The 27,534-nt window shown below is 36.4% G+C and overlaps 1 protein-coding gene and 1 non-coding gene across 6 annotated transcripts in view; both read left to right on the forward strand.

Moving 5' to 3' along the window:
- JAKMIP1 (janus kinase and microtubule interacting protein 1) overlaps positions 1-27,534 on the forward strand; it is a 266,432-nt gene that overhangs the window by 77,546 nt on the left and 161,352 nt on the right. The window lies entirely within an intron of this gene.
- On the forward strand, positions 12,701-12,758 carry MIR7262L (microRNA mir-7262l). The gene has a single exon (NR_162929.1). It is a non-coding gene; the product is annotated as a microRNA mir-7262l (primary transcript).

Consider the following 27,534-nt stretch of genomic DNA (forward strand, 5'->3'; position numbering starts at 1 on the left):
ACTCCCATTCCTTTCAATACTGCAGCTTGTTAGTTCCTAAATCTTCCCATTTCCGTTGAGCTTTGTCTCCTTTTTATCTTAGCTCTCAGAGGAGAAATCATGACTTAGGTGGCTGGCCTCACTTCTATTTGAATTTATCCAAGATACTAGAATTCCTAATTACATTTCTGTTGAGTATGAGCGACTGAATGTATATGTATGTGTATATAAAATCCTGTATAAAGTGTATATAAAAGTGCTATAGAAATTTGAGTTGTTTTATTGTTATGTAATTAGCTGCTTAATTAATATGGCTGTGATGTTTGAGACATTTCATGGGGATGGAGTTAGGAGACAGTATGGGTTGTGGTGGAAAGAGCATGGGACTAATTCATTTATAGGTTTGAGTCCTGATATTGCCAATAACTGACTGCATCAGTTTGGGCAAATCTCTTTGAAACAAAGGGTTGGATTCAGTGATATCAAAAGACATTTCCATATTTAGGAACTTATGGGGCCACTAAAGCTATATAATAGGAGGTAGAGCCATGATAGGGGCAGGATTTTGAATCCAATAAAACAAAAAAAAATCGAAAGCAGGGGCATCATGCCAAGAGATAGAGCAGTAGTTGGAATATCAAAAGAGCAGACTGGATCAGCAACACATAGAAGCAGAAGCCAATAGCAGAAGCCAAGTTTGATATTCTCTGGAGTAGCCAAGGGGTTAAGGAAGCCAAGGAAAAGCAAACTAAGCAGGGAGTAGACTGACAGCTGATTGATGACTTTGATTCATGCAGTGCTCTGTCAGTGTGTTCTTCAAAGCTGGCTTTTTGCAAGTGCCAGCCAAACTTCCTTATGGTACTGAAAAGGGAAGTGCTGTCATGTACTAGAAGCCATACAGATTGCTATGTATATGATTTAATTCAATCCGTTTCAACATGTTCAAAGTAGTCACTGTGTGCCCTGAACTGAACATGCAGAGAAAGAAAATAACAATGTCAATCTTAGAGGAGCTTGCCTCATATCCCATTATGACTACTTACTAACTGTATAACCTTGAACAAAATGTTGGATCTTTCTGAACCTCAGCTTCCTAACCTGTAAAACAAAAGAGTTCATTTGGGGGAAGTTCTTTAAGACCATTTCAATTTCAAATACCATTTCTTTGAGATGGGAAAGTTGAATCAAGATGTTAAATTGATTGATTATTCAATGGTCTTGTAAGTTCTTATTGGCAGAGGTCTTACCCAAATCAGGACTCTTCACATTCCATAATGTTGGTCTTCCCTAGCTTACAAGAATCTTCCTTATAAGGCTCAGTCAGATAGGATGGCAATCTCTTTCCATGGATCTTGCTAATCCTAGAGCTAGAGATTCCGGGTGCAAATTCTGCCTCTGTGACTCCCTGCAGGACCATGGGCAAATAATTCCATCTCTCTGGACTTCAGTTCTCTCACCTATAAGATAGGACTTTTGTCAAGGATATATCAGCATGAAAGAGTCCAGTCAAGTCAAGATTTGAAAAATATTCTATGAAAGATGAAAAAAGGGTGCCAAGTGAAACAAAGATTCAACAAAACAAACAAAAAAGAATCACTAAATCTCTCTATTCATCCAAACTCAATCAAAACTTTCAGAAGCCTCTGAGCATTTTTGTCAGAGTCCCTCCAAGCAGTTCTAAAATCAGCATGATTTCTGTAGATAGGTCCTGAAGGCAATGTGATCTAGATCTTGACCTGTTGAAGGCATAGCAGGAGCAAAACAGATTTTAAGTATATGTGACTGACAAAGTAGATAAAAACTAAGGAGAATCAGTCAAGCTTCACATGTTGGGCCCTAAAGCTATCATTATTCCCAGTATCTATTCAGCCACTGTCAGAGCTGCACCAGTATTCAAAAATAATTCCCAGAGATGATTGTGCAAGAAAAGAAAAATGGCTGAGGGCAGAATGCACATTGTGCCACCAAAAGGTAGAGGCAGAATAAAAACCTTAGTCCCAGCTTCCTGTGCTAGTTCAGGGTTGCAGAAAGACAAGGTAGAAATTCCCCCCCCCCCCCAATGTCATCATATATTTTTTCCAATTGCCTAAAGACACAATTTTTAGCATTCATTTTTCAACATTTTTTGATCCAAATTCTTTCCTTCCCTCCTTTTCCTCTCTTATCCCTATTGTGGCAAGCAAGATGATTTAGATTATACATGTATTATCATGCAGTAAATATTTCCATATTCATTATATTGTGAAAGAAGACACATATCACATATATAAGAAAATTCTCATGAAGGAGATAAAATCAAACAGGCATTTTTTCAATCTAAATTAAGACTCTATCAGTTCCTTTTATAGTGGTAGATAGAATTTTTCATAGTAAATTCCTTGGAGTTGTCTTGGATCCCTGCATTGTTGATAGTAGTTGTCATTCACAATCGGACTACAATATTGAAAAAAAGTACTGTGTACAATGTTTTTTGGTTCTTCTTACTTCCCTCTGCATCAATTCATTCAAGTCCCAAGTCTTTCAAGATTTTTCTGAAATCATCCTACTTGCCATCTTTTATGGTACAGTAGTTTGTACTTGTATACCATAACCTGTTTAGCCATTCTCCAATGATGGATATCCCCTTAGTTTCCAGTTTTTTTGTCACCATAAAAAGATCTGCAATTTTTTTTTTTACAAGTAGGTCCTTTTCTCCTTTTTATCTCTTTGGGATAGAAACCTAGAAGTGATATTTCTGGGTCAAAGAGTACACACAACAATTTTAGCAAAGTAGCAAGATATAAAATAAAATAAAATGACATAAATCAGCATTTTTACATATTTCTAGCAAAGTCTTGCAAGAAGAGATAAAAAGAGATACTCTATTTAAAATAACCACATATAGGATAAAATACTCGCCAAAACAAACCCAGGAACTACATGAACATAATTATAAAACACTTTTTACACAAAGTCAGAACTAAATAATTGGATATTGTTAATGGAGAGAGCTAATATAACTAAAATGCCAGTCCTATATAAATACATCTAGTTATTCAATGCCATTCCAATTAAACTACCAAAAATTATTTCATTGACCTAGAAAAATGATAATAAAATTCATTTGGCAGAGCAAAAAGATCAAATATATCCAAAGAATTTATTAAAAATTGTAAAGGAAGAATGTCTAGCATTACTGGATTTTAAAATGTATAATAAAGCAGTAATTATCAAATTATCTGGTACTGGTTAAGAAATTGAAAGGTAGATCAGTGGAACAGGACAAAGAAATAACAAACACTAGTAAAAGATTATAGTAACCTTGTATTGGACAAAAGCATAGATCCAGATTTTTTGGACAAGAAATAAGTAGTTGATAAAAATTCCTGGGACAACTAGAAAGTAATTTGGCTGAAACTAGATATAAATGTCATATACCGTTTAGTAGGATATGATCAAAATGTATACATGATCTAGACATAAAAGGAGATATAAGTAAATTAGAAGAACTTAGAATATATTACTTAGATTTATAGATAGGAAGTAATTTACAAATCAACAAAAATAGAGAGCAGTATAATATATAAATAAATAATTTTGAGTACATTAAGTTAAAAAAAGGTTTACACAAATTAAATGTTGCCAAGATTAGAAGGAAAGCAGAAAATTTGGGAAAAAGTATAAATGGCCTCTCAGAAGTCTCATATCTAAAATATATAGAGAACTTTGTTAAATTTATAAGAACAAGAGCCATCCCCCAATTAAGAAATGGACAAAAGATATGGACAGACAATTTTCAGATGAAGAAATCAAAGCCTTATACAGCATATGAAAAAATGCTTTAAATCATTACTGATTAGAGAAATATAAACAAAAACAATTCTGAGATATCATCTCATACCCATCATATTTACTAAAATGACAAAAGTTGGAGGGGATGAGGAATAATGGGGACTCTAATGCACTGTTGGTAGAACTGTGAACCCATCCATCTATTTTGGAGAGGAATTTGGAATTATACCCAGAGTAATAAAATTGTATATACTCTTAGACCCAGAAATACATTTGCTAAGTTTACTTCCCAAAGATATCTGGGAAAAGGAAAGGAACTTATATGTCCAAAATATTTATAGCAGTTCTCTATATATTTGAGAAGTGAGGTCTTTTTCAGAGACATTTGCTATAAATTTTCTGCATTTTTTTCTCATCTAATCTTGATTGCATTGGTTTTTTTTCCCTATGAACTGCTTTACATTTAATGTACTCAGAATTATCCATTTTACATTTCATATTCTTCTCTATTTTTTGTTTGCTCATAAATTCTTCTCTTATCCATATGTCTGATGGGTAAATTATTCTATGCCCTTCTAATTTGATTGTTCTATATCATGTATCCATTTTGACTTTATTTTGATCTGTGGTATGAGATGTTGGTGTATGTCTAGCTTCTGCCATACTAGTTTTTGTCAATTAGTGAGTTAGTCTCCCTAGAACTTGGATCTTTGGGTTCATCAAACACTAGGCTACTATGGTCATTTGTTATGGTCTGTTGAGTACCTAATCTATTTTATTTACTCACTACTCTATTTCTTAGCTAGTACCAGAAGATTTCGATGATTAACACTTTATGATACAGTTTGAGATCTGGTATGCCTAGGCCCTTTTCCTTCATTTTTTTTCATTAATTCCTTTGATATTCTTGACCTCTTTTTCTTTCAGATGAATTTTATTTTATTTTTTATTTTTTAGTATTTTTTCTAGTTCTCTGAAATAACTTTTGGTAGTTTAATTGGTTTGTAAATGAATAGGTAAATTAATTTAGGAAGAATTAACATTTTAATTCTATATATATTCACGTATGTATATAGCTTAGCCTACCCATGAGCAACTAAAATTTTTCATTGTTTAGGTCTGATTTTATTTATGAAAAATAATTTATAATTGTGCTTATATAGTTCTTGGGTTTGTCTTAGCAGGTAAACCACCCAGCTTATTTTATATTCTTTACAGTTATTTTAAATGGGATTTCTCTTTCTGTGTCTTGATGTTGGGCTTTATTGGTTGTATATAGAAATGCTGATGATTTATGTGGGTTTATGTATATGTAAGGGAGTGTTCTATGACAGCCACTTGGTTCAGAACCATAGTACAGTAGCAGTACCATCATCTATAATATAGTATGGAAAATTACATAGCAGAGGTCTTTTGGTTTTTATTAAAAACCCTTTTAATTTAATGTATTGAGAATTATTCATTTTACATCTCATACTCTATTTTTCATTTGGTCACAAATTCTTCCCTTATCTATAAGTCTGATGGGTAAAGTCAATAGGTAAGTTCCATATTCCCTATTTGAGTTTTCCTACTCCTCTCAAATTTCCTTCCTTTTGGTAAATGAATATTATAAACCAGAACAACAAAATTTACATATTGTCCATGTTGAAAAATGCCACATCCAATCTTTGTTTTTAAAGTCACCCTTAAAGTCAGGATGACCTGGATTCATGCCCTCACTCTCCAACACAATGACTGGATGATCCTTAGGCACTAAGACTTTTACTGTCCCAGACAACTTTCTGAGACCATGAGTTTCAGAGATGGTGCTGATTTGAAATGAATCTGAAATTTCTTATTACGTGCACTCTTTGCCGATGATTTCACAGATCCTGACAACAATCAGATTTTCAGGCCTGACAAATTTGAATCCTGAGATTTTTATTCAGTTATTTAAAATATGATGAATCTTGGGCTTTCATGATTGTCTTGGTAAGAAGACAATTTTCCCAGTACTTTTGGGAAAGTGGGCAAAATATTACACCTGTTTTTGAGAAATAAAGGATATTATAAAGAATAATAATTCCCTTTCCTGGTGCATATTCTATACATACCTTCATAGCTTATGGCCATGTTGGCAAACCTATGGCTTGAACACCAGAAGGAGCTTCTCCCCTTCACCTATCCACCATGCCAGAGGACAATTTTCACATCACTTGCCCCTCTGCCCAGCAGCCCAATGGGACCACTTCCTCCCTCCCCTGTCTGAGGTAAAGGGGTGCCTCACATATGGTTTGAGGGTTGCAGTTTGGGCACCTGGTCTCTAAAAGGTTCGCCATCACTGGCTGATGGTATCTTTCTATAAGTCTTCCACAAAATATTTGCCCACCACTTTTGAGACCTTCCTCTGAGATAATAAATGTTTTATGGATACCAGTGTTATATCTGGGCTGCTCATCTATATCCCTAACTTATGGTTTATAACTGGCCCATTTTCTTTTCCACACATTAATTTATCTTTGACATTTTTTTTTGTCACTTCTCATGGATAAATCTTCCTTGGTAATATGCTGAAGTGTACCTACAGAGTGCTATTTGTCTCCCTAGCTCTTCAGATCATTTGCAATTCTGATTTTCTGAGACTTTGGTATTCAAGTTCAGGTCAATTGTAACAGTAGATGAGCAGAATATAGGTCCATGATTTGCCATCTGATCCCATAGAGGAAAAATTTTTGTTGTTATAATTTAATAATTTAAATAATTCAAAATCATCTAATGCCCTAATGTGCAAGAATTGGGACAGTTGTTTCTAAAAAGCAACCTATTTTCCTCACCTCTCTCATTACCAATTTGTCTTTCATAATCCATTCTCAGTGATTTTTTTTGGTAATGCTAATGCTTTTTATTAATCCCATTTTAAGACTATAAGACAAAGATTGTTTTGGAAAGAGTCTTTTAGCAATGACAAACAGGCTGCCAGAGGTGATTTTAAAAGATTAGGAGAGGAGGGTCATCTCATCTAAACAGTCATTTTGATGAATCAGCAAATGTTGACTCTATGTCTAACACTTTGCCAAGGTCTCTGCTGAGGGAACCCAACACCTGTTCTTGAGAGGCTTATTGTGTAAGAAGGCTGAGAATCATAAACTTGATGCAACGACAGGACAATGAAGTTTGAAAGTTTGAAATGTGTTCAGTTATTTGGAACAGATGAATACTGTAGAAGTTCAGAGAAGAGAAATAAAAGTGTGAATTAGAGTGGTTAAAATGACCTAGAGGCAGTTAGGTGATTTATTCGATAGAGAGCCAGGCATGGAGAGGAGGGAGGTGCTGGGTTTTAATGGGACCTCAGATAATTCCTTAACCAGTCACTTATACCAATTCTCTAACCCTTACCACTCTTCTGCCTTGGAACTGAAACTGTATTGATTCTAAGAAAGAAGGTAAGGATTTAAAAAAAAAAAGATTACCTTGAGATTTCTCTCCATAACGTACTTTAATACTTTCAAATGTTGAACCAGATCTTTTCTACAATTAAAGGAAGCTCCAGTCAAAAAGTAGAACATGTATAGTTACATCCTAGCATCTGAGTCATAAGGGTCCTCAGAGGTCATCTTGTGCAACTCATGAAATAATAAGGGCATCCTGCTCTTTGATGTCCACAGTTAGTGATCATTCAGTTTTTGATTGGAAACTTTCAGTGATGGAAAACTCCCTATCCTTATTTCATAAGACAAGAAAGGATCTGTTGATGAAAGGAATGCTTGGAAAAGAATGCCTGAGTGAGTGTGGCTGCCTGCTGCTAGTGCTGGAACCTGTCTGTTGGTAGGGTAGAAGTAGAGGACTGGCCTAAATAAGGCTGGTTTGGGTTGGTGGTGCTGAAACAAAACAATCATAAAATGTTAAAGCTGGAAAAGACATTAAAATATAGAGCTTAGAATTTTAAAACTGGAAGTTGTTTGGAAACCACTTTCAATCCTTCATTTTGCAGGTGAGGAGTCTGAAACTCAAGAACACAAGTGACTTGACTAGGGTCAGAAAACCAACTAGAGACAGAGCCTAGACTAGAATGGACATCTCATTCCCACTGTAGTCTTTTTTCAAGCCTGTATGCCATAAGGGGAAAAACGCTGGACCTACACTGAGGAAGGAGGTTTAAACCCCACCTCTTGTCCTTACTCTCTACTTATTCTCATGCTAGGAGAAGTTTTTACATGCTTGGTAGATACTTTCCTAAATTACCAATGGATTTGAGGGCTGTTGGCTACTCTCATTTGGAACAATTTGTTCAAATAACCATGAAGGAGGTTGAAATAGGTGCTTTGGATTGCTTAAAGCTTGCTTTATTTAAGAAACCAAGACCATCCACTTCATCCTAAGCCATTGTCAGTCATTCCGACTTTTGTCTTGCCACTGGACTGTGATGACTCTGAAAGAGAGTGAGACTGACAACTTTGTGCAACTCTGCTTTATTTAAATCTAAACTATGAGTGAGTCAAAAGACATTGCCCATAATATTTTACCATTCACCATTTTACTATGTTGTCATTCGGATCAGCCATAGTCACACTGTATATCAACTCTGACACAGCAATGTCATTTTGGTTCTCTTCAAGTATGAAGAAAACCAACCAATCTCTATTCAACTTTGGGCAAGTCTCTTTCCCTTGATGGACCTCAGTTACTCTGTAAAATGAAATAAGTGGACCAGGTAATCTCTGAGGTCCCTTCTGCCAATGAATGTTGCATATTAAACTATATCCCCTCAAAGGCTTATTATCTACAGGGTTGTATTTCTTGGATGCTGTCTTTGAGAGGGACCTGATATAATTAGTTTGGGATGGATCCTTATCCTTCAGGCTGATTTTTGGCTTTTAGCCAAATTTTTCAGATTTCTAGAAAACAAATCAATGAAGTTTCCCAGCATCTCTATTATCTATGAGATCACTCAGATTGAGAGAGCCCTGGCACAGTAAAATGGTGAAAGTCTGATGTCTGGAGTCATCCATGGGAAAGGTCAGGTGTTGAGATTAGTTGTAAATTATCTTTTTTTTTTTTGAGAGAGAATTAGTACAGAGCAAAGAGGTATTAAGCAGGGGTAAAATTTAATTCATTTAAGTGTCTACTGGCTACCCAGCAATGTGATAAGTAATAAAGAATTGTACCAGATCCAGGTGATGCCTCTGACTTAATGTCATTTATGATCCAAAGTATGTCTACTCTGACAATAAGTTCTGACTGTGGGACCAAGTAGGCTTGAATTTAAATCCTGGGGCAACCTGACTCCTAAAAGAAGGATTTTTTTCATATTCCATAGTTTATGTTCTCACTCTAGAATTATAAGTCAAAATCTCTGAACAAACCTTGGGTATGGCGTATAGGTAAGATTACCTCTAAAAGTGATTTTACACATTCATTCTAGAGAAAGAAAAAGCTTTGTATTCAAAGTTTCAAGAATTAAATATCTATTTCCTTCACCAAAAAAAAAGAAATGTTTAAAGCACAAAAGAATAATAATTATATATTAGCAAATATTTAAGACATAGCACAATAATTATAATCTTTTGACTGACTCTTGAGAGATAAGAACAACTTTAAAGGACTTCTGAACAGATATTCCACATTCATATCAAGGCTACACAGGCCAAGAAATTTACAAATTCCATATCTACTGGCTTACCAAACATGGTGCCAGCTGTAGCTTCTTTGATGGAGAATTCTTCTTATGGTGGTACTTTTCTTCTTTAAAAGCTATTTAAAAATCATTTCTTATTGGACAGCTGGGCATTGGCACAAGAATGCTCAGCTTCTCCAATTCCCAAGGTCATCACCAGGCTGGAAAGCACAGGTTTCTTTAGATTGCTTATCAGTTATAGTGCTCGGCAGATAACAAGTGCTTATTAAATTTATTTGGCCAGCTAACTGATATAAAGGAAAACAAAAACAAAAAAGAGAAGAGGTAACCAAGGGCTTGAAGTCCTAACCCAGATTTGCTTAGATAACATACTTGATCTCACTGCCACTTGCTAATTGTCATTATAATTGCTGTACAGGAAGAAGGAAGAGAAATCCGTAATTAATCTTCCTCCTAACTCTCCCACCTCATCCCTTCTGGTCATTCAAGGGAGACATGCATCTAGGCTGAACTTAAAAGGAAGAGGTGGAACTTTTGAACCAGTTAACAGTTGTCTTCAATATAATTGCTAATCAATGGGACACAGTTGGACCACTTAGCTGAGTCTGGTGACTCACTTCCTTTAGGAAAGTTCCATACCCTGTGGTCTAATGGAAGAGAGCAGAGCATATGCTCAATTGAAGAAGAGTGCTGGCCCAAATGATCTGGGGCATACCCCACTGATTGCCCTTGCTAGATTGTAAATTTGGGATGTTTAAATCTACTATTCTTTAATTTGCAACTATGCCCCCAAAGTAAGCAAACTGTGCATACTCATTGACCCAGTGATAATGTGGCTTGGTGTTTACCCAAATTGATTAAAGAAAGAGAAACCAGACTCATATATACAAAAATATTTATAGCACCTTTTTTGTAGTAGTCAAAAACAAACAAACTAGAAGTCAAGGGCATGTTCTCTTAAGGGAATGAATAAAATTAAGAATGGAATGGAATTTTATGGTTCCTTAAGAAATAATGAAATGGAAAATTTCAGAGAAAGCTGTGCAGGTCTCTGAGTTGATGCAGAGTAAAATGAGAACTAGCAGAAGAGGATATACAATAACAATATCATAAAGAAAACTTTGAAAGATATTAAGACTGATCAGCGCAAGATTTGTGAAGTCATTTACACATCAGCTCATTTGATCATAATGTTATGGGTAGGAAGGATACCCTTGGGGTTCTGGAAGGATACCTTTTGCAAGCATGCAAGACTCCAAAACTTAGCTTAAAAACAAAATAGAGATTTATTAATTTAGAAAGTAATGTTGAGAGTGGCCAGGAGGATAGCAAGGTGGAACAGCAAGCTGGGGAGCAGTTCCTTGGGAGGACAGCATGAAAGGAAAGGCTGTTCCTCCATGGGGACAGCATGGATGGAGAGGCTGTCCCCCAGAAGACATCAGTTCTGGAGTTTATATACTCTCTAGATGCTATGTCCTGGTGTGGACTTGGAGAGTGTTATTCCCTCAGGCATTTGGTGGGCTGAGGTGGTCATCTGACTGGGGTCTGTCTGGAGACATAAAGATTCATTTCTTTGTCCACCTTAAATCTAGAGGACAAAAGAGGGTAAACACCTCAGGACCCTGGGTGGGGTCATTGGGTGTTTCTAGGTTAAGAGTCACAAAGATGCAAGGGCAAGGGGAGTTTCCCTGATAATAGTTGGCCTGGGTTTCTGGGGGTACAGTGCCCATGTCATCTCCCCCCTCTCCTAATATGTAAGGGAAAAAGGGATGGCGGTCTGTCTTCTGTACCTTCTTCACAGCTGAGAATGGGCGTGGTAGAGATGTCCCTGCCTAACATTAGGAGAGAGAGGTATTGACCGTAGGCCATGTCCAGAGCATCAGGCTGAGATGTTTGCCGAGGTTATGGTGGCATCTGGCATCTGGGTGACTCCCATGAGTGCTTTTACCCCAGAAACAACTAGAGAGATGAATCAGTCCAACTGGCTGGGTGTGCATGATTTAAAACATAAGAGAAAACCCAAAATTTAAGGAAAGAAATAGTTATGGCCAGGTAGTTAAAGGCTAAAGTAAAAGGGGTTGAAGATAGCAGGGACAGAAAGGCTGTGGGCACAGGGTCTTAGGGACATGTCCTCAGTGAATGCCTGTGTCCTAGGTAGCTGGAAACCTGCTTGGAGATGTGAAGAGTGTCCAGCGACTGCTTTCCCTGATGGGTAGACAGGTCACAAGGGGAGATTCAGTCCCTAAGATAGAAGTGTAGAAACCAGGACTAGGGGCATAGAAACAAGGAAAATTAATACAATAACAATTGGCATTACACATTTGCATTTGGTTATCTTAGCCAACAGACTTCTTCAGAAATTATCTTCTGACAGGAATAGATGCCTTTAGGAAATCGGATTCCTGAGTTTTCTGCAGAGTTGGTATATGATGTTTCTGTTAAAGAATATCCTTTTGCAAAGTACACATTAACTATAACATCTATAAACACTTGAGTAACAATATTTTACAGATGAATTTCTTTACCCCAAATTCTGGGGAAAATTCAGGAGAGCTCTGAGTTATTCCAAGCTCAAGATCCAAACTTCAAGTAAGGCTGCAAATACAAGCCATCAATTAATAAACTTCACCTACTTCTCAAAGTATGTTCCTAACAATTTGAGAATGTTCAATTACTAACCTGATAGGTTGTCTGGAGAAATGGAAACTTTAATTTTCCAATTTTTAAGTATATGCCCCAAAGGGGAATCTCGGGGTACTCTCTGTCTCTGCCCCATTTAGATGCAGAATTGGCCAATTCCACACCGAGGGTCAACAGCTGTGCGTCCACAGACGTTGCCTGATCAAGAGCACTCAGCTGAACACCGAGGCGGCAAGACTTTCCCACACAACTAAAATGTCTTCTAGTATACGGGGATGCCGACAGACCCCAAACTCCAGCGTCCATCTTAACTTGGAATAAAACTTAACTTGGAATAAAGAACATTTGGGTTCAGATCCTACCTGAGAAATCCATTAGCTGTGTTGCCATAGGCAAGTCCCCTGTTTTCCTCTGTGAAGAACACTGGGTGTTGGAACTCCTGTCTATCAGTTGAGAAATTTCAACTCATATAAGTATAAAGAAGTTGTCTAAGGTACACTTGATTTGACCAGTCACACAGCTAATAAGGATCAGAGATACTACGTGAAAGAGTCAGCATTCACGCCTTGCCTTCTGACTCCAAGCGCAGTGCTCTTTCAACTGGTATTCTTGCTCTTACCTTTCTGGGATTTTAAAATATATTTTTGATGCCTTTTGTTTTGTGCCACAGTCATTGCTGAATGCAGGGTGTCTCAAAAGTTTTAGTGTAGTTTTAAGTTTATTAAAGCTTAAACTGCTCTAAGACCTTTGGGACACTCTGTATACTCCCTCCACCCCAACCTTACAACAAAGAAATGCAATTAAGCAAAACCAAATTGGACCCAGTGATGTCATCTGTCCATGTATGCAACCATTTGGCATCTGTAATCCATATTGACTTCCTAGCCTTCCCATGCCTCCCCTATCCAAGGAGGTAGGTATGCTTTTTTTTTTCATTTCATCTCTGCAACCAATGTTGATCATTACATTCAATTTGAATTTAATGGCCTTATAATGTGGTTTTCTCAAATAAACATGGACTCATGTCTATTTTTTCTCTTGACTCTATTTTATTTGTTTTGCATCTGTTTATATGGTCTCATGTTTCTTTGAATTCCATTTTGGCAAAAACATGACATCTATCAGCTTTTTAAAAATTATTTTAGATATCTAAGAAGAATATTATGTATTTTTCTCTATTCTTGGATTTAGAGCCTATCCTGGCCAAAAAACCACTGTATTTTAGCTTTATTCAGTGAACCAACAACCATTTATTAAATGTCATTCTAAGTGCATTAGGACATACAAGAGAAACGTGTTCCTTTTCTCTAAAAGAACTTACAGCCTAGTTTGGGAGAAATGATGCATGTGTACCCAAAAAGGGAAGTGATGATCATGATCACTATTACTCCTCTTCATTCTGATCATCTTTGACATGTGAAGACTTTTCTTTTTGAGAAGCTGCCTTTCCTTTTCATTGACTAGATTGAATTCAATAATTAGATTGACTTCAATAATATTTTTCCACCAATTAGATGTAAAAAAGATTTAAAAATATTTTTAGTCCTGAATTCTTTCATTCTATCTCTTCCCCCTTTCCTCTCTGCTACCTTCCTTATATGGTAAGGAATTGTAAGAATTGAATTACTATTTCTACCCAGATATATATTTTATAAAGTTTATTAGAAAGGGTAGACAATCAAGGTTTTAAATCTCATCATTCCTCTAAGTAACCTGACCACGAGGTACCTAGCCTGCAAGTCTCTTCCTCTTTCCCCTTACTTGCCTCCTCTTTTCCCCACGTCCCTTTTTTTCTCCTACCCAAAACCTAAAGCCTTAAGTTTTATTGACATACAGCATGTACAGGGATGCAAAACCTGGTAACTATGTTATGTGAGGAATGTTGATGGACAGGTCAAGTTACTCAGGAGGGGGAGGGAATGAACTTCCTTGACACAGAATTTATCATATTGATTTTGCTTTGCCTAACATTTTCCAATTACATTTTAATCTGGTGGGAATTGTGTTGGCAATTTAGAGTCTTCTCCCTCCAAATGAAACCTCTGTAAAAATTCCAATTAAAACTGAGAGAGGCAAGAAGACTTGCTTAGGATCCTACAACTAAAAAAGCAAAATTCAGATTCAGGAATTCTGATTCCAATTTTAATATTCTTTTCACTAGAATATATTGAGTCCAAGTGGGACTGATTATTAGGGAAAAGAGAAGGAAAACCTTTTCACTTCAAACATTACCAGTAGTTTCCACGCCATTTGATAAAAGAAATCTAGTAAAATCAAAGATAGTGATTTCTGCTGCCTATCAACCTTTATCAGAGAAGCTCAGGATTAGGGCTGTTGTTTTTCTAGTGAAATATTTCCGATTTTCTTCCACTTTTTGCATTCTTTTGAAATTTTTTTTAATTGTTCCCTGATGTCTTATGGAGTAATTAGTTTCCATTTGTCCAGTTCTGACTTTTAGGGGACCATCTTCTTTTTTTTAAGATTTTTGTACTTCCTTTTTTTAATGGAGTTATATGTTTTTTTGAGATGTCAAATTTCCTTTTTTTAGGAATCTTGTTTTCTTTAGTGAATTTTTGTTCTAAGCTGTTGTCTTTTTCCATCATTTTCTTTTCTATTTTTTCTTCTAAATATCTTATCATCTTTTTTTTTTATGTTCTTTTGGAGCTCTTCCAGGAGTTCATTTTGGTCCTGACATCCTTTCAATTTTAATTTGTGGATTCACACATTTTCACTTTTGTTTTGCTGTCATTTTCAGAGCTGGAATTTTGGTCATTTCTGTTTTTAAAAGAGTTTTCCATTGTCAGGCCTTTTCTTTGTTCATTTGGGGGGACTTTTTCATGACTTTAGCCATATGTCAAAACTCAGCTCCATTCCTGAGGTGGAGGCATTACCATCCCAAGCTTGTATTGTGATCTGATCTCTTTCAGTGTCTGGGGTCAGCTTGGCTACCTCTTGGGTCTTAGATTGAGCACTTTACAGAGGGGTCCTCTCTAGCCTGCCATGGGGAGGCTTCCATTTGTTCCAACCAGATGCCTTTTGAGCTGAATTGTGTTGGATTCTGTTCTTTCTCATTGCGCCTGATCCCATTGGGTTGAGTTTCCTCACAACAGCCCATAGCACTGGGCTCTGCTCCAGGTGGATTGTGCTGGGCCACACCAGTCCTCCCATTGTCCCCTGTTCTATATCACATTGATTTCTGCTTTCCCCCTTCTGAGGCTGGACTGAACCTACCTATGTTCCTTCCCCTGGTGCTTAGCTACATCACATCAGAGTTCCCCTCTGGCATGTTAGACTGTGTTCTCTTCTCCTACCTCAGCAAGATGTGATGTTCTTGCTGTCCCTTCATGCTGTTCTGAGTGAGAGCACTGCTTCATCTTGTCTTCTGTTTGTTTTATTACTCCAGGATTCATTTTGAGGCATTTTTGGCAAGGAGTTGGGGGAACTGTGAGCCTTCCTTATTCTGTGATCTTTGGGCCCAGGAGTGGAAGTCTATCATATTGACTTTAAAACAGATATAGAATGTATAAAGCTTTTAGATTATAATCATCACTCAATGTGTGGCACCCTGGTAGCCCAATGCTGATGACTGGGCTCTTTTGTGTAGTAGAGTCTTGAATACGAAAGACTTGAAGTTTTTTTCTTGAGATGATGAAGCTTTTGTTGTTGTTGTTGTTATTGTTGTTTGTTTGTTTTTTCTTTTTTTCTTTCCCTGCTGCTTCTCTGGACATGTGTTTCTTTTCAGCAAGACTTGGTATTCCTAGAATTGGGGTTTCTTCACCCCTTCTGTGCCTGACCTCAGTAATGAATGACCTTTGAAAAAAATTGACTACATTTCTGTTGTACTTAATGGGACTTATGAATACAAAGTCTTGTTACTTTTCTATACTCTGATGAATTTTTATCTCATCAATTTGGTTATTCCTTCCAGGGATACAACCATCCATCTGTGATTATTCACTGTGACTTTTAAATATGTTCTCTTACAAATCACTTACAGGAGATTCACCAAACATAGTAATGTTTTTCCCTGCCTCCTTTGGATATCCTGAGGATACCAATGTAATATGTAGATCATGCGATGTTTATATTTTGAACCCAAATAATCCATCACTTTCAAAAGCATTTATTTAGTACTTGTCATATAGAAAGCTCATGTTAGAACATAAAATCTTTTATGAAATAGAGAATATCACAGGGAGCTCTGGTGAAAAAAGAAACTTAGAAATTGGACATTTTTTCTTAGAAAAAATGATCTAAAAACCTTGTCCTCTCTTACCCTCTATCTAATCAAGCTTTCCAATAGACCAAATCTAAACCTGATGTGATAACAGTGTTTTATATGAAAAGCATCCTTCCTTTTTTTGGTTTCTGTTCTGATTGAAACAGAATATGTTATGTATGATGGGAAGAATAGGAGACCTGACTTCTAGCTGTGCCACTGAGGCTTTAGAGAAGCCACTTTACCCCTCTGGGATTCACCTTCTTAATTTATCAAATAAGATGAATTCTAAAGCCCCTTTTGACTTACAGTCAGAGAGACTGAGTTTAATTTGCATAAAATCATTTTAAACAGCCTCAGAGAGAGAGAGGGAGAGAGGGATAGGGAGGGAGAAGGGAGAAGGAAGGGAGAGAGGGAGAAGAGCATGATTTTAAGGTAACCTAGAAAGAAAGAAATGAATGCAGAGCCTTCCTGAGTAAATCTGATAGGTTTCAATTCCTACTGCAAGATAGTACAACCTTTTGTTGCACAGAATAATTTACATGAATTTTGCATCTTTCAGGGAACTATGGTTGACTTCCAACCAATGCATTTAGAGGCCACCAAAAATGACATGGTGGCTGATCAATTTGAAGTGAATCATTATAGCCATAACATTTACCATTGTAACGCTGTATAAATTTGAAGACACTCATGAAGCCTTTGTGGTATTAAAGAGAAAGGTTTTTTAAAGGTTTTTTTTTTTTTCAGGACAGCAGGGTTGCTGCACTTTAAAAAAAATCTTTTAGCTTATCTGACACAATCCTGAGTGTTTAGAATGACTGATCCAGTTAAGAACATCCATTAGCCTAAGATCTTTCTTTGATATTCACTCAGCCTGAAAACAGTTTATGTGTTATTTCATATAGCCCTTTTAGAAATAGATATGAAACAATATACTGGAGAGTGGATGTCATTCAAAGATGATTTTGTTTTTTAATATCTTTTCAAATTAAGATTTGAGTATGGAATCCTCTGAGGTCTCACCTAATTTCCTTTTTCCTTCCTTCCTTCCTTCCTTCCTTCCTTCCTTCCTTCCTTCCTTCCTTCCTTCCTTCCTTCCTTCCTTCCTTCCTTCCTTCCTTCCTTCCTTCCTTCCTTCCTTCCTTCCTTCCTTCCTTCCTTCCTTCCTTCCTTCCTTCTCTTCCTTCCTTCTTGTGTATATATATATATATATATATATATAATATATACACATGTACACCAAAGCTGTTTCAAAATATTTTATTAAAAGAGGTACAAATGAGTGTCAGGTCAGGAACATGCTTTGGTTGTAGGACAGGGTGAGATGACATACAAAAATATACAACTCATACTTGCTTATATGTTTTGTGTTTTTATAAAGTTCTTAAGCATACATGAATAATTTATTTTATAAAACCCTTACCTTCTGTCTTAGAATTAGTTCCAAAGCAGTATAGCAGTAAGGGCTAAGCAATGGGGCTTAAATGACTTGTTCAGGGTCACACAAGTAGGAAGTATCTGAAATCAGATTTGAACCTAGGACCTTCAATGTCTTTGCCTGGCTCTCAATTTGCAAAGCCACCTAACTGTCCCTCATGAATTTATGTTTCACAATACAATACCCCTGCAAGGTAGACAGGACCAGAATGATTTCCTTTTCATATATAAAGAAACAAGCCCCGAAAAAATTATCTGACTTCAATGCATTCATTTACCTAAGAAGGTAACAGAACTGAAATTTGAGTGCTAATCTTATTTCTTCCCCATTTTTTGCCTTCTCTATTGCTTTAGTCAATTCAATTCAATTCAATTCATGCAACATTTCTTAAGCTCTTACTCTGTGTTATGTTAGGTGCTAGAGAAAGATGAATGTGTTACTTATTTTGTATTATATTAACAGTTAAATAGTAGGGATTTGAGGGAAAATAGTTACAAAAATTGTGATACAAGGAAATAAATAGATGGAATGACAGTAGACAAAATGATAATATCATAGGAGATTATAAACTATCTATAAATTATAAGTAAAATAATGGAGACTATAAACAATATTGTTTGACCAGATCATAGGATGTGTTAATGGGAGCATTTATTATGAAACAAAACTTGACCCAGCAATACTACTATTACGTTTGTTTCCTAGGGTAAACAGGGAAAAAGGAAAAGAACCTCTATGTTCTAAGATATTTATAGCAGATCTCTTTGTGGTGGCAAAGAACTGGAAATCTAGGAGATGGCCACCATTTGGAAAATGGCTAAATAAGTAAATTGTGGTATAAGATTGTGATGGAATACCAATGCATCATAAGAAATGATGGACAGGTTAATTTAAGAAAACATTGAAAGACCTACATGAAATTATAAAGTGTGAAAATCAGAACCAAGACAACATTATATACAACAACTGAAATATTGTTTGACTTCTTTATGTATATCTACCTCTAGAGAAAGAACTGATAAATTGATAACAAGTAAGACATTGTTTTATATATATATTTTTTGATCAAATGGATGATTTCTCTAGGGCAAGGAGGGGAAGGAATGAGGGAGATACCTGGGAACTTTAATGTAACAAGCAAGCAAATAAAACTGATTAGTTCAAAATAAATATAAGAAAGAAATGAGACTTGAAGTATAGGTTAGAGCTAAGACTAGAAAAGGCATAAAATGCTCGGTATTATGGTGGGATTGGGAAGCCATGAAAGGCCCTTGAGTTGGGCAGGGTGATTGTATTGATGTGACTTTAGGAAGATGGACAATAATGTGAAGGATAGGTTGGACATGACAGATAGATGAGAAGTTGCTGATTAGGCTCTTATAGTAGTGTAGAGGAGAAGATTCTAAAGGTTTGAATGAGTCGTGATGCCAATGAAGAGTAGGGGACCAGGTGTGGGTGGTAGTAACTATTTGTTCTAGTAACTCATTAGATAAAGTAGATGAGGTAGAGGAAAGATCCAAAGATGGATTTGAGCTATATGACTTCATAGTGGTCCTGTGAGTACAAATAGAAAAATTGAGGGGAGGAGAAAGCTTAGGAAAGATGATTGTGTCTATGTTGTCTCTGGATTTCTTGGATCATATGTGATGGATGATCTACATTTTTGAAAGCACTCTTTTAGTGGTGCTTAGTGCTGGCTATAACATTCATGCCATAGAGGGGATCTTGCTGTTTTGCTTTTTGTGAATTTTCAAGACCTAGTAAACTTTGGAATTTTCCTTGCTTCTATTTTAAAGACAACAATTTCTCTTACTGTTATGAAATCTTTATTTTACAGTTTTTTTTTAAAAAGGAGTCTCTCATGATTTTTTTCTTCAATCCCATCTCTCTCCTTCTCCTTCCTACCTTCCCTCCCACACTAGGACAAAAATGGAAAACAAGAAAAGGATGTAGGCTTAAACTTGAATCTTGCTGTTTTTACTGTAGAGAATATGATCTCCTAATTGTCAGATTTTTGCAATTTAATTTGAATCTGCAGGAGATGGCTACTTGGAAATTGTCCTGGCTTTTATTTCCTTCTGTGCTTAGACAATTCCCAGTACATGATGCCTTTTATCAGGCCACAGAGACTCTGTTTAGATTGACTTGCAAGATTGAGGAAAGTTGTGAACATAAAACCAAAAGATAAGGTGCCTTACTATCATGTAATAGCAATATATCACATTAGTATAGTCATTTGACATATCACATTAGTATAGTCATTTGACATATAGGTAGTGGTTTCCTTACAATAAACCTTTGTGATAATATGTTGGTGCATTTTATAGATGAGGAAACTGAGGTACATAAAAAGAGTTAATTAAGTGCTTATTTAGTAACTGAGGCTCAAATGGTATAGTGGCATGATCAAGATGACACACCTATCTAGGATTTGAATTCAAGTCTTCTGATTTCAAGTTTTATTTCTTCTACTACACCACACTGAGTCCTTTTATACTGGCCCTTCTGGTGATCCTTTGCTTTTTCCTCTTCTTTCTACAATGGCTCAATGGTCAAGTATTTAGTCTGTTAGTAGTTCACATTCATTAATAAATTTCAGGTGTGAAGATTAAAATCGCTCTGAGTTTAGTAAGGGTTGATTTTTTTCTTATGGAAAACACTAGGTTCTGAGGTCATTTGCTTCTCATTTTCATTCTTATTTGCTATTTCTTATCTAATCTCATTAGTTTCTCTATCTTCTTACTTTTGTTTACACATTTTTCCCTGCTTATCTAAGTTGCATCCTAGGTTCAAAGTCCTTCATCAGGGTCCTATAGGAAATCTTTTAAAAGCATCCCCTCCCCTTCTTTAAACTCTATAGGACTACATTACATTTCTAGCTATGGCTAATTACCCACCATTATCATTACAAGTTCAAATTATTCTGCAATGAAGCCCTTCTCTGTTCCTATCCCTTAGAAATTATGCCCTTCTCTGAATTCTTGAGGAAGGTATTTTTTATTATTTACTTAATCATTCCATTCATTTGTACATTCATTTGAATAGTTCAAATATTTAAATACCTGATATGTGCAAAGACTCAAAGATGAATAACAACTATCTAGAAAGCACCTACTTTGTGCCAGGCACTGGACTAAACCCTTTACAAATATTATCTTATTTGAGCCTCAATCCTCCACTATTACAAACAAAAGAGTCAAGTCAACAAGCATTAAGTGCTTACTTGTACCAGGCTAAGAACTGGGCATATGGCAAAAAGAGCCCCTCCTCTGGCACCTGCAAATAACTAAATGTAAATAAGATATATATATATATATATAGACATATATATATAGATATATAAGATATATATATATACATATATATAATTAATTGAAGAAAAATTTTAAAGGAAGACACTAGCGTTAAAGAGGATCAGATGGAGAAAGGTTTCTTACAAGATATCTGTTTTGTTTTTGTTTTTGTTTTTTTGCATTAAAAGAGTGGCAAAGCCACAAAGTGATCTTGCTGAAGAATAAAATCTCTGGAAAAGCAATTAGGTGGATGATCCAAAAAAATAATCATTATGTGAAAGTCAGAAGGAATAAAAAATTCCTGTGTACCTATTCTCAATAAATCCAACATCATTAAATAATTCCAACTCCCTGACTATAAGTAATAGAACTATTTTCCCATTAACACCTGTCTACCTAGCACAGTAGTGTTTTTTTTTAAACCCTTACACCTTCCATCTTGGAGTCAATACTGTGTATTGGTTCCAAGGCAGAAGAGTGGTAAGGGCTAGGCAATGGGGGTTAAGTGACTTGCTCAGGGTCACACAGCTGGGAAGTGTCTGAGGCCGGATTTGAACCCAGGACCTCCTGTCTCTGGGCCTGAGTCTCAATGCACTGAGCTACCCAGCTGCCCCCACAGTAGTGTTATTTTCAAGGCCATTATTTTTTTTTTTTAAATCCATACTGTCTCTCTTAGAATCAACGTTGTGTATTGTTTCCAAGGCAGAAGAATGGTAAGGGCTAGACAGTTGGGGTTAGGGGTTAATTGACTTTCACAGGCTCACATAGCTAGGAAGTGATTAAGGACAAATTTGAACCCAAGATCTCACATTTCTACATCTGTTTTTCAATCCACTGAGTCACAGTTTCTGCTGAAGACTACTTTAGTTATTTTCTGTATTTGTGTGGAAGAGTTTTAAAAAATCTGTTCTGAGGGGTGTGTGTGTATGTGTGTGTGTATGTGTGTGTGTGCATCTATCTAGGTTAGAGCATGAACAATAAACAGAGCCATATTGGAGAAGAATCACCTCTGGAAAACATGCTTGTTGTTTCATGATGTATGTAAGCCATTCTTTAGCATGAATGCATTCATATTTTACAAAAATATATTTGAGCTAGTAAAGCTCAATAGTTTTATAGTATTTTGTTACAAAATGTAAGAAAAAGAAAAAAATCATTTTGGGGCACCAAACAGGAAAACTTGAACTTATATATATCAGGCTTTAATCTGCTTTTGGTTTTGACAGCAAGAGATGCTATGGTATTTAAGGAAAAGAGATTTGTTTCTTCTCCCTTCCAAGACCAGCTCCCCAGATTTGTTCCCCAGTTGTATCTTGCTTTGATATTTAAGAGAAAATCCTTACTAACCATTCACTGCCTCTGGTGAGAAATTTTATGGAGGTTGCCAGTAAGCATTCCACAGAGGGCTTGGAAGTCACGGATAAAGGAACTTGATGGAAGTTTATTGCTTAGTTGCATGAATAATCACATATAAAGACATCATGACATTGTGTACCAAGCAAAAGTAAATGTTCTATAACTTAAAAGCCCAGACTTATTGGTGATTATCTAATTTATCATGTTATGAATAGTTTGCCTCCTAAAAGAAGACTAATTAAACTAGTTAAGAATGATAGAGTGGGAGAGAGTTACATGCTCCTAGCAACCTACAGAGATGTTCTTTGGAATGTTGAAATAAAAATTCTCAAATTGACTCGTTCCCATAGCCCTACAAGTTTGTAGGAAAAAATCATAGCCCTGGGTGGAGCACCACTTATTAGCTTTGTGACCACTGGCTAAGCCATTTACTCTTTTGTGCTGCAATTGCTTAATCTGTAATAATCGGGAAGATGGTACATGTCCTGTTCACTGTTGAATGGTATTGAATATCAGGAAAATGATTTGTATACTTTAAAGTACTATGCAAATATGGGTGGAAAGAACCTGGCTTTGAGACCCATCTGTGTCACTCTGAGTAGAGTTGCTTAACTTGTTATGTTCCATTTCCTCATCTGTAAGGTGGAGAATGTATTGCTAATTTGTGATTGGGTGTTATTGGGTATGAATGCCCCCATGGGTTGTTTGTATGTAATTGACAAGGGGCATTGATAATTGTCTCTGGAATCTTATAAGATAATTTGAGGGGAGCTAGAGAAGAGCCACAAGGCTGCGGGCTCTTTTATTTTTATCAAGTCTCTGAGGAGGATTATATCTCTCTGTCCCCCAAAATTTGCAGGTCTAGGGGCATGATTATTTTATTATTATCTAATTTATGTTTATTTTCACAATCAAAGCCACTTGCATGATCACTAGCCCTCAAGAGGGGATGGTAGTCCTAAGTTTAAACTTCCTGACTTGATCACTTCCCACCAAACACTCATGACACAGCAGACTCAAAAACAGAGAATATGCATGTAAATCTAATTATCTAAGCAAAGTAGCAAAGAAAAATTGGAGAATTCTATTAGGTCTTCACATATCAGAAAATATACAAGAGTGAACAACTTTTCTGATGTGAATGAGCTAAGATATCATTTTGAATCAAGAATGACCCCTATATCACCCAATGAGATATACTCTCTCATGTGTCAAGGGAAGGAAGATGAGAATAAGGAATGTGTGGGTAACTGGGCTTTCCCTATGAGGCTATAGCTTCCAATATCATGATCTTTCCTGGAGGTTGTCCCAAACAGTACCTGTAGCTCTCCTTGCAAATGCCTATTTGCAAGGTCTGGTATCAATTCTTCCCATGACAAAACTCCACAGCCTTGAGTGAGCATCCTCTGCACCAGTTCCAAGTAAACAGCATGGAAAATCCTTCAGACTTGGTTGAAATGGTTGATTCATTAAGATGGAACAAAGATAGCACCTTTATATAACCATTGAAAACCCCTGTGATCCAGGGGTTTTCAATGGTTATATAAAGGAATTTGATAGCTAGGTAGCATATAGTCATTGGCTGAGAACTGCATACTTAAAATGAAGCATGCTTTCAAAGATATCTAGGGAGAGCTTAAACCTAGATATGTACCAGCTAGGGCACCGAGGCTCATGGAGCATAGAGTAAACCGTGGAATATGTAGGATAGGGCTCTTTGTAACACCACCAGTGAGTGCACTGTTGGTTTGGAATAAAAATTGTGGAAGAGTTTACAGTAGGGAGGGACCTTGGGCAAATCACCTTATATCCCTTAAACTCAGTTGCTTCATCTCTAAACTGAGGGGATTGGACTAAAAATCCTCAAAGATTCCTTCCAACTCTCAATCCATGATGATCTTTTGAGTAATTAACAATTCTTTAGGAAAGTAGTGGGCTTTTCTAGGTCATTGCTACGTTTGAATTATTACCATAGGATTTGTAGAAGGAGCATTGGAGATTCAGAGATGACAGCCTCTTACTTTGGGATGTGTCTATGCTTAGGTATGTGCCTATGGCAACAGATTATTATTCAGGTTTAAACAGAAAGAGTTCATATAACTGAAAGTGGGAGGATAATAGGTAGAAGAAAAAAGACCCTGTATCTTTGTGCTTGTGGGTGGTATCTTATGACACATAAAGGGTCAGAATAGCTGAGCTAGATGGAGAATGCATACACTTAGTGAACCATGTTGCAAATGAAGGGTGAATAAAAGCTATGTGAAAAGTTTCTTCTGCAAAGAGTTTATCTCATGTCTAAGCAGAGAGCACTGGATGTATGTGACTACTAGGAAGAAGAGCAGAGAATTAAAATCCTCTTTAACCAGCTCTTCCTCACTTGTGGGAATCAAGCAAAATAAAGAGAAACCCTTTGAATATACATTCAATAGAACATTCTGTTATCCTAATGGAAGGCTGTACTGTAATTATGAACATGAAATAACAATTTACAGTATAGGATAGCTTTGGCTTTCTTATCTCTATTTTTTAAAAACAAATATTGAGGCTTTTGCCCATCATTGTCTCATGCCTACTTGGGATCAGGAATCACATTTAGCTGGTTCTTTTCCAGTTTATGTCGATACTTTCTGCCTCTAACCAGGCAAAAGAACTTCAAGAATCAAACTTAGAGTCAGAAGACCTGAGTTTGAATATGACTGGAACTTAATGCCTTTGTGGCCTTGGTCAAATCCTTTCCTTTTTCTGAGTCTCAGGTTCTACTGATAGATCTGAGATCTAGAGAAAAACCAACATACACAATGATAATAATGGAAATGGAACAGCAAAAAGGAAATTGAATGCAATATAAGAAAGAACCAAATTTGATATCAAAAGAAGAGGAGAAAAATTACACCTTCCTTTCTTTACAAAGGTGAGAAGTATAGGTGTGAAATAGAATATATTGTTACTTTTGATGAGCTACTTTTTTCCCTCTCTTGCTTTAGAAAAAAATTGTTACCTGGGGTAGCTTGATGGGTAGTAGATGGGACATATTCAGGAGTTAAGTTGATATAAAAATAATAGATTTCAATAAACATTAAAAACTTCATAGGGCTGGATTTTAAAAGTTCCTTCCAGATTTAAATTTATGATCCTATCAGTCTATTCCATTTTGTTCCATCACATTATGATTTGTCTTTATGAGTACCCTGGGTCCTTTGTAACACCAACAATCCACTTTTCTCTTCATCTGCAACATTAAATTTGTTTTGTAACTGAGAAGTTCCTTTGCTATTAGGGGAACAGCTTCTTAGAAGGCGAATGCAAGATATCCTGGGGTGTTTGAGTCAAAGGATGAACCCTCACTAAAGTCTTTTAAATGACACATATTTTGGCCAGTGTAAAGGAACTAAATGCATAAAGAAATGTATGACCAGAAAAAATATGACAATAACAAATGGACAGCCTATAAGCTCCATTGGTATCTACCTCAGACCTACGGATACTTCAGAAATAACTACTGATGAGAAAGGAAAACTCTTGCACCCAAAGACCGTGACAATGTCACATGATTCAACATCAGAAACTGATAGGCTTTTTTTTTATCAGTGAAAATTACATTAAAGAAGAATAATTATCATCTGCTTTGCTGCTGAATTCTAAGGAACATGAGACTTTTCCAACTGATTCACTGCCAAAACTTTCCGTATTTGTTATCTCCCCTGTCAGAATTTAAACTTCTTGAGAAGAGAGGTAGTTTCACTTTTCTCTTTTGTATTTCCAAGTCTTAGGAGGATGGTTTGCACATATTAAATGCTTCACAAATGCTTTATTCCTATACGATGCTAAGGAAATGGAAGGATAACCTTTAATACATTGAGTTGGCCTTTGGAAGGACTTGGGATAGTCTCAAAGGAGGGGCAGGAAAGGATGGGTTGTGATTAACTTGGAAGGAGTACTCACACTGATGATGAGATCATAGATTTATTGGAATTCTTCAGAATTTTTGGTTACCTGTATCTTTCTGAGATTGCATGTGAGTAATCCCATCAACATGAAATGTTTGCTACCATAATATAAAAGATTTTTAAGACAAAAATGTTGTTATGTAATAAAACGGAGTCATCAGATAACAAGGTAGAATTGTAGAATGGAAAGAATCCAGCATTTGGAATCAGAGGAGTTGGATTCAAATCCTACCTTTGGTGTTCAAATTACATGGCTCATTCATTCTTTGCAAGTCTGTGGGTCATTTGTGACTTAGTCTTTCTAGGCTTTAGTTTCCTCATTGGCACAATGAGGGGGATGAACTAGACGATTCTATGATGATGGAAAATCCTTTGAATAGGGAATTGGTGGACCACTATCTCTTAACGAAATGACTAAGGCATTGCCTCAATTTCTAGATTTTCCTACTTGACATTGCAGTAGTCTAATTAAACACTTTTATCCTTAAACTTGCTTGATCCTCACAGTAACATTGTGAGGTAGAAGGGATAAATATTACATAAGGCAACTGAAGGTCATAGAGGGAAAGTGACTTACTTGGGGTCACAATGAGAGTAAAAGATAAAGCAAGGAGTAGATGGCCTGTAAGGTCTCTTTTGGCTTAAGAGTGATTCTGTGTAGATAAAACTGATTATGTGTTTTTATTTTCCATGTAAATATAGTAGTGATTGAATCTTGCATTTCATCTTTTCAGCAGCAATACAACCAGAGAACTTCAAAGAGGAGATGACTCTTGGACTGAGCTTTGAAGCAAACTAGAGATTCTAAGAGGGGAACAGGACAGAGTATATTCTAGGAATGAATGGGGGACAGACAGTCTGTGCAAAAACTTAGATAGGAGATGGAGTATTATATGTGAAGATAGCAAGAAGGCTTGTTTGGTTAGACCATATATAGAGTATAAAAGAGGGGAATGAATAATAAACCTGAAAAGACAGGTTGGACATTCATTGTAAAGGGCTTTAAATGCTCAAAGGTAGTTTTTATTTGCTTCTGGAGGTAATAGGACAGGTAGGTGGAACACTGGATAGAGAGCCAGATCTGGAATCAGGAAGACTTAAGCATAAATCTGATCTCAGACACTTTCTAGCTGTGTGACCCTGGGAAGTTCCCTTAACCCCATTTGATTCAGTTTCCTCCTGTATAAAATGATCTATAGAAGGAAATAGCAAATCGTCCAGCATCTTTGCCAAGAAAAATCCCAAATGGAGTCACGAAGAGTTGGATATCA

This window comes from Monodelphis domestica, chromosome 6 (genome assembly GCF_027887165.1).
Source record: "Monodelphis domestica isolate mMonDom1 chromosome 6, mMonDom1.pri, whole genome shotgun sequence".
Classification (NCBI taxonomy): domain Eukaryota; kingdom Metazoa; phylum Chordata; class Mammalia; order Didelphimorphia; family Didelphidae; genus Monodelphis; species Monodelphis domestica.